The sequence below is a fragment of the Artibeus jamaicensis genome, unplaced genomic scaffold (genome assembly GCF_021234435.1).
Source record: "Artibeus jamaicensis isolate MK-2021 breed Jamaican fruit bat unplaced genomic scaffold, CSHL_Jam_final scaffold_916, whole genome shotgun sequence".
NCBI lineage: Eukaryota > Metazoa > Chordata > Mammalia > Chiroptera > Phyllostomidae > Artibeus > Artibeus jamaicensis.
In genome coordinates, this window is record NW_026522059.1 from 46,591,356 (window position 1) to 46,602,852 (window position 11,497).

Sequence of the window (11,497 nt, forward strand, 5' to 3'; positions counted from 1 at the left end):
CAGTGTCACCATTGTCACCACTGTCACAGAATCACCACGATAAAGGTGTTACATGCCTGCCTCTGGGACACTTAATGTCTCTTTAGGTTAAGAAAAGGGAGATCTGTGCTACTTTGGAACAAAGTACTGCCTCACCCCAAGGTTATAGAGGGGCTCAGGTCAAGCACTAGCCCTTAGAATGCAATTGTCTCCCACCGTCAGCAGACTTCAGAGCGTATTGTGTGGTTGTAGACATTAAATGGCCAAAACTTCTAGGGCTAAATAGAGCTTTAATGTAGCTTAGGTTCTAGTAACATATAGACACCTCTGATGGTTATAGATTTTGAATAAAATATTAAAAACTTAACTAAAACAATCTGTTAATTTAGCTTACAGGGAAATAAACTGACACAAACATCTGCTAGATTATCTTCTAATAATTAATACACTGCACATCCATTGGTGATGCTTTCTACATAATACCAGGGTCTATGGTCTAGACTTAACAGACAACATATTTGCAGAAAAAGAAAGTGGATATTAGTTATTATGGTCAGAAAAAGTAAACAGTTAGAACAGATAGTCACTGGTACCTATGCATAAAAATTTTATTATAGTCACATAGTATCGACTTTAATTCCAAGTTTAGTCTTCTGGTCTCAGGAGCCTCCTTCTATAATTAAATTGTCATACATGCTGTGATGAATCTGACAAAATCTCAGAAAGGTGAATCCCTAAGTTAAATAAGCCTCTTAAAAATTGAATCAAGTTATCTATTTCATAAAGTCATATTGATCAGCTAACTTTTAACTGCTTTGTTAACAGGGTTATCACTGCACCAGAAAGAGCTTGTCTAAATATTAACCATAAGTTATTCATCATTACCAAATCAGCCTCCCAGACAATTGAACTTAATTTTCTGCTCTTTGTGTCATGCATGTTTTCAAATCACCAAAGATTCTTCTAATGTTCCATCCCTACCTTAGATGTAATGTGCTTATCTATCCTTTATCAAATCTTGAGAAACAGTAACACTTAGCAAAGTTGCTAAGAGTACACTGAAGGACGATTCAGATGGCTCCCCCATTTACTCCATGAACACTTGTCCTGGTGTTCTCACCTGCCTAACGTCTCTAGCAGGGAAACTGTGCATCAAACAGCCTGGTTCACCCTAGTAGTTGAGATTTACAATCTCAGAAATAGCGTGTTGGCAAGTAGTCTCCTAAAAAGTAATTTAATCTGGTTTTGATTGAGTCTATTTCCTTTTTATTTATAGTGAGACCTGGTGCTGAATAACTCTTCCAAGAGCACAGGATATCATTTTCCTGCTAAAGAAAGTGAAATTGCTTCCTCCTAACCAGTGGCTCTAGTCACTGGATTAGGAATCATTGCCCTCTGTCATTGGCCTTTGTTTTTTCCTGCCCACATTTATCTTCTTGTACTTCTCAAAAAGAATCCTAAACTCCAGCTAGGCCAAGCTTCTGATTGTTTTCCCTGTTTATGCTATTCTTATGGATATTGCCTTCACCTCAAGTGCTATTTGGTTCCCTCCTCCAACTAGCCCTACCCCAACCCTACACACATGCCAGGTTTGGAAGTCACTGAGGCCTCAGTTTGAACTCCAGCTCTCCTGCCTGGTGGCTGTGAGAATAATACCAACCCTTGATTTCACTGACCTCACTAAAGGAACTAACATTTGAAGTGTGCCTGGCTCAAAAGAGACTCTCAGTAAATGTCAGCTCCCTGTCTTGCCTCCATTTATGAAAATGCTAACCATCCTAACTTTGTACAGATGAAAAACAATGCTTATTCAATAGTTAAAGTATGGTTCAAGCATGTTGACAATTCACCTTACACAGTTGTCCTCAGTGCTCTGTTAGGAACTCATCCCTCTCTGAGTCATGGATAACCAGATGAGCAGATACCTAATAATCAAAGGTATATTGTGCATGCAACAGGACATCTAAAGATGCAAAGTGAGGGCTGGTTGGCCACTTCAGGATGTTGTTAGGATCCCACCTCCTCCTATTGTTCTGACCACCTACCCTTAGGATGTGGCTTTTGTCCTCAAAGTGTCCTCATGTTTGTAACTTGTTGATACTCCCCCATGGTATTCCAGGGGGACACATGGGCATAGAAGAAAGGCAAGGGGCCCAAAACTTCCTCCCCTCAAATCTTTGCCTTTCAATAAAGAAAAGAACCCTTCTCAAGAACTTCTACCTACAAATTATTGACAAGGACAGTATTGTCCTTGAGCTGCACACAAAAGCCAGGAAGGAAATGGAAGACTTCAGCTTTCCAGACTTGGTAATAAAGGAAGATAAGGGAACAGGGGCCGAACAAATATGAGATTTGTCTACCTATGATATCTGCCACAACTTCAGAGTCTGTGTATAAGCCTATAAGTTTACCAAAGAAATCCACACTCAAAAAAAAAAGTTGTGTTAACTGGATATTCAGAGCAATGTGTCATGGATTCTTAATTCCTAAAAAGGAAATGCAAACACCATTGGGACAATAGCAGCCCCACTGAAATTAATTATAGTTTCCAAAATCAATTAGTTCAGAGCAGACAGCATTCATCTAGATAGGTGACTTCCCATATGTTTGGGCTTCAAACAAAGTACATCATGCTTACACTTTTATTCCCAAAGAATGTCATTTGTACACACGTGGTCTCTCAAAACATTAGGAAGCTCTTTGAAGGTGGCTACATTTGGTGCCTCTTCTTCACCCTCATTGTGTCCAGTAGGGTACACAATAGAGTACACTGAGGCAGGGTGACTGGGAGCTGCAAATTTGTGCTGAGCACTTTGGGGCATTATGATGTTATCATCACACTTAGCATGTGGCAAGCACTCAATACATCTTTGCCAGATTGTATATGGACCATTTATCTGCCATAGAGTTATACACGCTGACCCCTATTCTATAGATCTGAGGGGGAGAACCAGCTGTCAGACACCTCTGACATTCCTGATTTTATCACTATTCGGTCACCAGCTTCTCCTGAATACAGTAGGGAATGCATATGAGTGAAACCAGAAAGGGCAGCAGCATCACACAACTCCAAGGAGCAGCATTCACATGGCAGCCAATGGAAACGTGTTGCGCACAAGCCGTGGGACACTGTGACAGGCCGGTGAGGACACTCCAAGGACACAGCTGCTGCTGGCACTGTCTTGATCCATTCATTTCACAGCTGACTAATGGCTTAGAAAGAAAAATTCTCCCTGGCTGATGTGGCTCAGTTGGTTGGGCATTGTTCCACAAACAGAAAGGTAGCGGGTTTGATTGGTGGTCAGGGCACATGCCTGGGCTGCAGGTTCAGTCCCAGCCTGTGGTATGTGCAGAAGGCAACTAATCTGTTTCTCTTCCTCTCTTTTTCCCTCCTTTCCCCTCTCTCTAGAATCAACAAAAAAGAAAAGAAGAATTCTTCTGCAGGAATAGACTATAATTTCAAAGAATCTGTTGCTGTTAATAGTTAGGTCCTTTTCACATATAATACGAAAAGCAAGTCTTGCCCTTTTGATGAAATGGTCAACCTGCCAAAAGCCAGTGAATTTGACATTTCTCATTGTGACATCCAGGGTCAAAGTGTGGAAGCCCCCACAATGCAGTCCAAAGTGCTGCCATGTAATTTGGAGGATAGATTTTAAATGTGAATTTGGATTTCACTCAGGGTCTCAGGAAAACTTGGTGGCACACGGGACACCAGTCTGGCCCCACTGAATTCTGACTTCAGAGTTATGTTCCTAGTTTCAGAGAGGTTAAATTGCTGTGTGTCAAGGAGCTCCAGAGATTCAATTGCAAAGCTTTGACTTTGGCAAGCAAGTTCACGTCATGGTGGCAGCTCAAACTGGCCTTGGTGAAACTATTTACATCACAACAATCCACAAATTCTTCAGATCTGGGCTTTTTAAAGACCTGTTTGTAAATATTTACAAACACCACTTCTTGTGTATGAAATGGGCAAGAGGCTGCAGACTTGGGGCCACATGGCTAGATCCCACATAGTCACAGTCAGGAAGGCTGGGGTCTCCCAGGAAAGCTGCTAATAGAAAATCACCCAGGTCCAGGAAAGAGAGTCAAATGCAAGTCAGTGCTGAGCACCAACAGATGTTCCACCCTGTGCTGAGTCCTACAGGGATAAAACGGGGAACTTAAAACCAATTCCCTAATTTAGGAAAAGCTCCCGACTAAATTTCAAACTATAAGATGGTCAAGAATGATAAACACTCAAATTTTACAGTCAAAACCTTAAGGCATTGGTCTTATTAGCTTCATTTTATAGGTGAAGAAACAGAGGCTCAAAGAAGCTGAACATATCATTGAGGCTACACAGAAAGTGAGTTAAGCCAGAGATTAGCACCAAGATGGCTGACCCCTGGTAATGACACCCACAGACTAGGATAGAATGCAGTGAGGACAAGTAAGGGGCAGACTACCGTGCCAAGGCCACCTGCAGAAGATCAAGGAGAGATGAGCCAGAGACTCAGGAGAGGGGGTAGAGATGTAGATGGTGGGGAAAGCCAGGGTGGACAGTTGTGGAAGGGAGGAGAAGAAAAGTCCACAGTTGTGGATATGCAGGGCCTGTGACTCAGGCTTGACCGAAGCAAAAGGTGCCCCCCACCTCCTGGGCCACCACAAAGATCTCCAGGTAAGCCTTCTGAGGCATGTGATGCACATATAATCCCCAGATAAGCTGGCCGAGATGATGTTTGAACTAGTTCATCTGCATATCACTATTGAATTTCCTTTTTCTTAGAAACTCTAAGTCATTACTGCAAATTCTCATTCCCCAACATTAACATGGAACTAAACTTATGTTTTCTCACTGAGCCAAAGCATAATTATTAAAACTCTGGTGATGAAAATTACACTTTGCATTCATGCCATGCTTTAACTAAAGCTAGTGTTTCTGGAAATTGAATGACTCTAGTCTATTATATCTAAAATCAGACTGAGTATTAATTAAAGATCTCACCTTTTCAGTGACTCTGATATCTTACTATCAATTACTATCAATTTCTAATTCTTTCAAAGCATGAGGTTTGCTGAGGTTCTGTGAATTGTTTATTTAACACTGTGATGTGATAACACCTGAGCTCCAGCACAGCCAAGTTTTATTACATGGAATCAAATACCTTGTGATCTATGTTACATCCTCTGAGATAAATGAATGCAACACAGAAAAGCCCTATTAAAATAGCCGCTAAGATAGTTACAGTGCTGCCCTTACCCCAAAGGGTTCTTACCAAATCTGTGGATACATAATGAACAGAGAGAGAAAAGAACTTTTTTCCTGGGGGACAAGGGTGAGGGTGCGGGACGTTTTCCTGGACTTCTTTCCTTCTTCTGAGAGCAAGAGGTTTGTGAAGTGATTCAATGAGTTCACTTTGAAAATGTTGCTCGATTCAATTCCAGTGAGACACTAAGTTAGAACACAGTTGCCCCTGGTTTTGACTTATTAAAGGAACACAGTTAACATGATCAAAACACAGACAAAAACGTAAGTTTAAGGTTGTTCTTTGAAGCACTTTTAAAATAATAATAGATGTGAAAAAACAATATTAATGACCAAAATAAAGTAATAACTTATTTTGGTCATAGCATTAGAGATCATATAATTGTTAAAAATCATGTATTTGAGGAATATCAAATTCCATGGAAAAAAGTCACAATATAATATTAGATAAAAAAGCAAAATGCAAGCTTTATTATTCCAAATTTTAGAAATAATTTATACATGTGTGTTACATCTAAATAACTTCAGGAACAGTTGTGCATATTTCTCAATTTAAATATGTAATACATATTAATATAGAGATATTATAAATGTGTGTATAAAATATTATATAATATGTTATACATACATAGTATGATAGATATGTATAATCATACACATATTTAATATTGGAAGAATATATAAAATGTAAAACATTGCTAAAGTTATCTCTGGTTTAAAAGGATTTTCATTTTATTTTTTTCTATTTTTAACATTTCTAATTATCTACATAAGCATGTATAATTTCATAGTTAGAAAAACAGTTTAAAAGCCTCTAGTTAACTTTACACTGGACCTAGCTATGAATCTCATAACTCTTCACTCATTGCCTCCCTGATAAACTCACTGATCATGAGAATAGCTGGAGACCAGTGCAAGCCAATGTGAATCAATCTCTGTGCACAGAACCAGAGCCTCCCACTTCCTCACACACGCACGTGCTGGTCACACCCAGGGATGTAGTGGAGACAGAGTGATCCAACAAGCAGATGTGAGGCTGAAATGTCTCTGGACATTAGAAAAAAATGCGCGCATGTTTGGCTAGGGAACAAGAACACTTTTCATCTCCAAAACACAAAGCAAAGATGGAAAATACAGAGAGAAATGCTAGCAACAGACACAGGAATCATCTCCAAAAATTTGTATCGAACTACAAAAGACACCAAATAGCCACAGCAACCCTGGGAAAGAAAAACAAAGTTGGAGGTATCACACTACCTGACATCAAATTATACTACATGGCCATAGTAATCAAAACAGCATAAAAACAGACACATGAATCAGGGGAACAGAATAGAGAGTCCAGAAATAAATCCATGCCTACATAGACAATTAATACATGACAAAAGAGGCTAGATCACACAATGGGGTAACACAGTTCTATTCAATAAAAGGAATTGGGAAAATTGACAGATACGTGCAAAAAAATAAAACTCAACCACCTTCTTACACCATATACAAGAATAAATGAAAATGAATTACACATGTAAGTGTAAGACTCAAAACCATAAAACTCCTATAAAAATATAGGTGGTTAACTTTGATATTTCTCATTAATTTTTATGATATATCTCCTCAAACAATAAAAACAAAAGAAAAAATTAAGCAAATGGGGCTATATAAAACTAAAACTTTTTGCTGAGCAAAGGAAACTATGCACAAAACAAAGAGACAAATTACTGAATGGGAGAAGATATCCAAAATTTATAAAGCACTCATACAACTCAATATCAAAAGCAAACAAACAACCCAATCAAAAAATAGGCAAATTCATAAATTTTCTAACTGCTATGCTGTGCACCTGAAACTAACATCAACTATCATTGAATGTCAACTGTGATTGAAAAATAAAATTTTTTAAAAATTGAAAAATCTGCTTAAACTAAAAACACCCAAATGAAGCACATGATAAATTTACCCTGAGTCACCCTGGAAAAATAAAAGGTGGGTTTTCTAAGAGCAGAGGACACAATGAGGGAGAGCGAGCTGAAGTCCAAAGCCCAGTGGTGATCAGGAGAGGGGCCATACAAGACACTGTCCCCTGAAATTGACAGATTGACTAAGCAGATGGGGCTCGTGCGATCATAGCCTTGGGTGACCTTTCAGAGATGAATCACAGCCCAGAAGAGTGTAAGGAGAGGGAAGGGACCAGAAGAACTGAGACTGAATAAAGATGACTGGAGTATCACAGAAACCTGCACCCCATGGGCCATAAACACCCAAGCTGTCTGTAAGGTCCTCACATTGGCATCAGCCCAGCAGGGACCTTGGGCAGCTTTGACCAGTGGAAGGTATACAGAGAATCTCTTCTCGTCATCAGTCCTTATGAACCATTCTGGAGCTGATTCTCCTACTTAAACGGGTCACACATATTTTATGTTCTTGAAAGAATTTCAAAGTACCTATATCTACTTAATTTACAAAATCCCTAAAATTAGATTTCTAGAAATTAGATGCCTAGAAATAATAGGACCTTATTTGAATATCCCACATAAGAATCGTTCTGAACAGCTCTAAATTGAAAGATTTAAAAGCATCAATTCACAATCTGTGGACTTTTAAAAATAACTTATAGTTAATGGATATTTCACTCACTTTGGTATTCATTCAAAAGTACGTACCTGGCACCTCCCCATGCCAGTTATTTCAGAATATGCAGTGAACAAAATAACATGGTTTCTATTCTCAAGGAGCTGCACTCACAGGGGGACATAGGGACAGAGCACATGATCACATGTGCTCATGTAGAACTGCAACTCTGACATAAGCTATGAAGGAGGGATTCTGTGCCAGGAGAGCTGGGAATAAGGGGTCAAGTCAGAGGGTCCAGGGAAAGTTTTCTGGAAGAAGTAGCGCTTGAACTGGAGACAAGAAGGTGAGTGAGAGTTGATCAGGCAAAGTGTGACAGAAAGAAGCGAGTGTGGCTAGAGAGGAGGGACAGAGCACAGTAAGGTGAAGGAGCAGTTAGGCTTGACCAGGACAGGCTTAAAGGCCGAAGGAATGGGGTTGTCTTCATCCTAGAGACAACTGAAAGACACTGAAGGTGGCCATTGGAAAAGACTAACTTGTGATGTGAGAATTGATGTGGATGGAAGAAGGGGCTAGGTGAGGCAGTACAATCAGACAAATCTATCCGAACTTGCAGCACTCCAGGCAGGAGAGTGATCACTTAGACCAGGTGGGCCTGGGTAGCAGAGTGGTCAGTGAGTTGCTTTGGGAGATCCACTGTCAACTCCTCATTGGCAAAATGAGGAAAGTTGACTAGAAGGTCAACTGACCCTCCTCAAGTCCTATATCCAGATGAAGTAGTGCCGGTGCTGGAGCCATGCTGCCTGACCCCAGCATTGAAGGTAAGGCAGGGCAAAGTGGGGCACACATGGTGCATTTAAATAAATCTTATGATGATGATGATACAGCCATTTAATAACCAAAATTAGACACAGGTGAAACACAGTCAATTGTGAGCCATGGAGTTCAAGGAGCCTCTGCTGATGGAGCACCATCAGGCAGACACCCACACCGAAGCCCCTCTGGTTCTTAGTAACATCAAAAACCCATCCTATTTGCATATAATACATTTTATTTTTAAAAATAATTCAATATGTATGATTCTATTTGGTTCACATGACCTCCCTGTGGAATTCGGAAAGGTGTCCCAACCTCCCTGGTAACTGAGAAAACTAACACAGATATACGGCCAGTCCACAGTCACAGAAGCAGTCAATGAGGAACCTAAATTCCTGCTTCTGGGTTTAGTATTTTCCCATGAAAATCCGCTGGTTCCAATGTTTACCCTCATAGCTTTCCCATAACCACAATTCTACTCTTCCAAAATGATGCCAAAAATCCCAATAAAACACGAGAGACTTAAATTACAACAATGAAGTACCTACAACTATGCAGCCTGCTAGGTACTTTATATACAATGACTATTTTCACAACAATCCCGTGAAGTAGGTGGCTTCATTTTGCCAATTACATAGATGAACACATTGAGACTTGGAGACATTAATGAACTCAGGACCACCCAGTTAATATGTTTTGAAACACAGAACAAATCCAAATCCGGGTCAGACACCACAGCCTGACTTCAACCACCAGCCCATATTTCCCCACATATAGGGTGCATAGGGTCCTCAGCCACATCCTGTTAAGTCTGTACCATTAATCAAATATCAAACAAGCTTAGTGGGCCCTAGTAGTCTTCAATGACTCCTTTGTGATATCTTTATTGCTTACCCATCATACATCCAGCAGCTTAGACTGAGACCTTATTTATACAAACCATTTTGTCAAGTTTATGTCAGATAGACCATGAACATTCAACTCCAAGAGAAACAAACCATTAGGACTTCTCTTTGCAAATTCCATATTCCGTCTCAGCATGTGGAAGTATCTAGCTTCAATAATGTTATGTGATAACATTGAATACATAGTAAAGAATATGAAAAAAGTCTGGGATTCAAAGAAGTGTTGGTTCATTGAGGCAGAATAACATTATGTGGATGAGTGTGCAAGTTCTGCACTGCAGATTCACAAAAAAAATCTGGATCCTCTGCTAAAGTTGCAGGAAGGGCCAATTAATAATAAAGCATTTGATCCCAGGCCTGATTGGTTCTGACTCAGACATGAACTACATTTGAGGAGGACAGTGGAGAACCAAAATTAGTTTGGGAAGAAAAACAAATAAATGAAGCCATTTTACATGAGAAATAAGTAATATAATAGTGAAATATAAATAATAAAGTTACTAAAAGAAATAAAGAGGTGTCAAACCTTATTGTCCAACATGGGTTGGTTTTGATAATGAAAAAAGGCTCTGCTAATGACTATGTCAGAACACCCTACACTGAGAGGTCCCAAAACATCAGTTGCATAATCACCTACCACTAAAGAGGGGGGAATGTGGAGAAAGCCACATCAAAATAAGTATAAGAAAAAGTTATGGGAGAGGAAAGAGATCCCATGACAGGAATGTTAAGAGTACGAGATAGGTTGCTGCAAAAATCCACGTTGGGAAAGAGAGTTATCTGAGCTGTGTATAGACAGAACGGAAGATCTGTCTTACGTTCTGTCTACACAGAACATAGACATTTGACTGGAACATAAGATGCTTAAGCACCAGGACCCTTTACAAGATTCTAGCAATGGGTTCAAATGATACTGAATTCTGTAATAGAAAAAAGTAAGAAATTTGTATACTCTTTTACTTAAAGTTCCATCAAGGTGTATGAGCATCTGCCTGCCACCAGGCCCCAAGGCATCAGTGCCAGGCTTAGAGAATAGAAAATCAAAACTTGCCCAAAATGCCAACATTACTCCTCCAAAGTTCTAATTTGTCTCAGGACACATGGCCTGAGCAGTCAGCGGCCTGCCCAACACAGTGGTGGGACCCAACTTAGTAATTTGGAGAGGCCACCAACTGGGGGCACTTCAAGTAGCTATCTAAACGTCACTGACTCAGGAGTCTTTGGAAAAAGTTGTATTCTCAGCTTCAAAGTGAAGGTTGCAGGCAGGAGCTTTAGGGAAGTGCGTGAAAGGCCCAGTATCAAAATGAGTTTGCTGGTCTGTTCTGCAGGTAAAGCAAGATCCTGCCTGTCAGTTTTGAACGTTCCCACTTAACTACACATGCTAGAACAGGTATTCCCGGTGGCTAAGTATCAATTCATGAACTTCCTTTCATTGGGGCACAGCAAACTCCCCCTTCTTCCCCCTCCGCTTTATCCACAAAGAGGTTGTGAGGACTGAAGAGTGTGTGAGTCAAAGCTTTCTAGAGCAGGACTCAGGATACTCCAGGATCACATGTCAGCCTGTGCTGAGGAACACATAAAAGATCCTTTATCTGCCTCACTTTCTTCAACTGAACTAGTGCAAGAGAGAGGGGAGATGACAATTTCTTCCTCAGAACAATGAACCGCTGAAAGCTGAGTGGGAGAAATTAGTGACAATAACATGATGTCTGTCAACGTTTGAAAAATTAGAATCAGAAAACCAAAAGTAAAGTTGAAAGGAGACAAATTAGGTTATATCAAGATTTGACACATCATTGAATACCTGCTAATAGAAAAAATATTTCATTTAAACTTTTTTATTGTCTTCAGGCATAACACTTTTAAAATCACATAACATTTTTATAAGAATATTAAAAATAACCTTGCTTTTAATATGAAAGAGGGTATGACAGGCATGTAAAGTTCATTCTCTAAAAATGGCAGCAGCTCATTCTGTAGA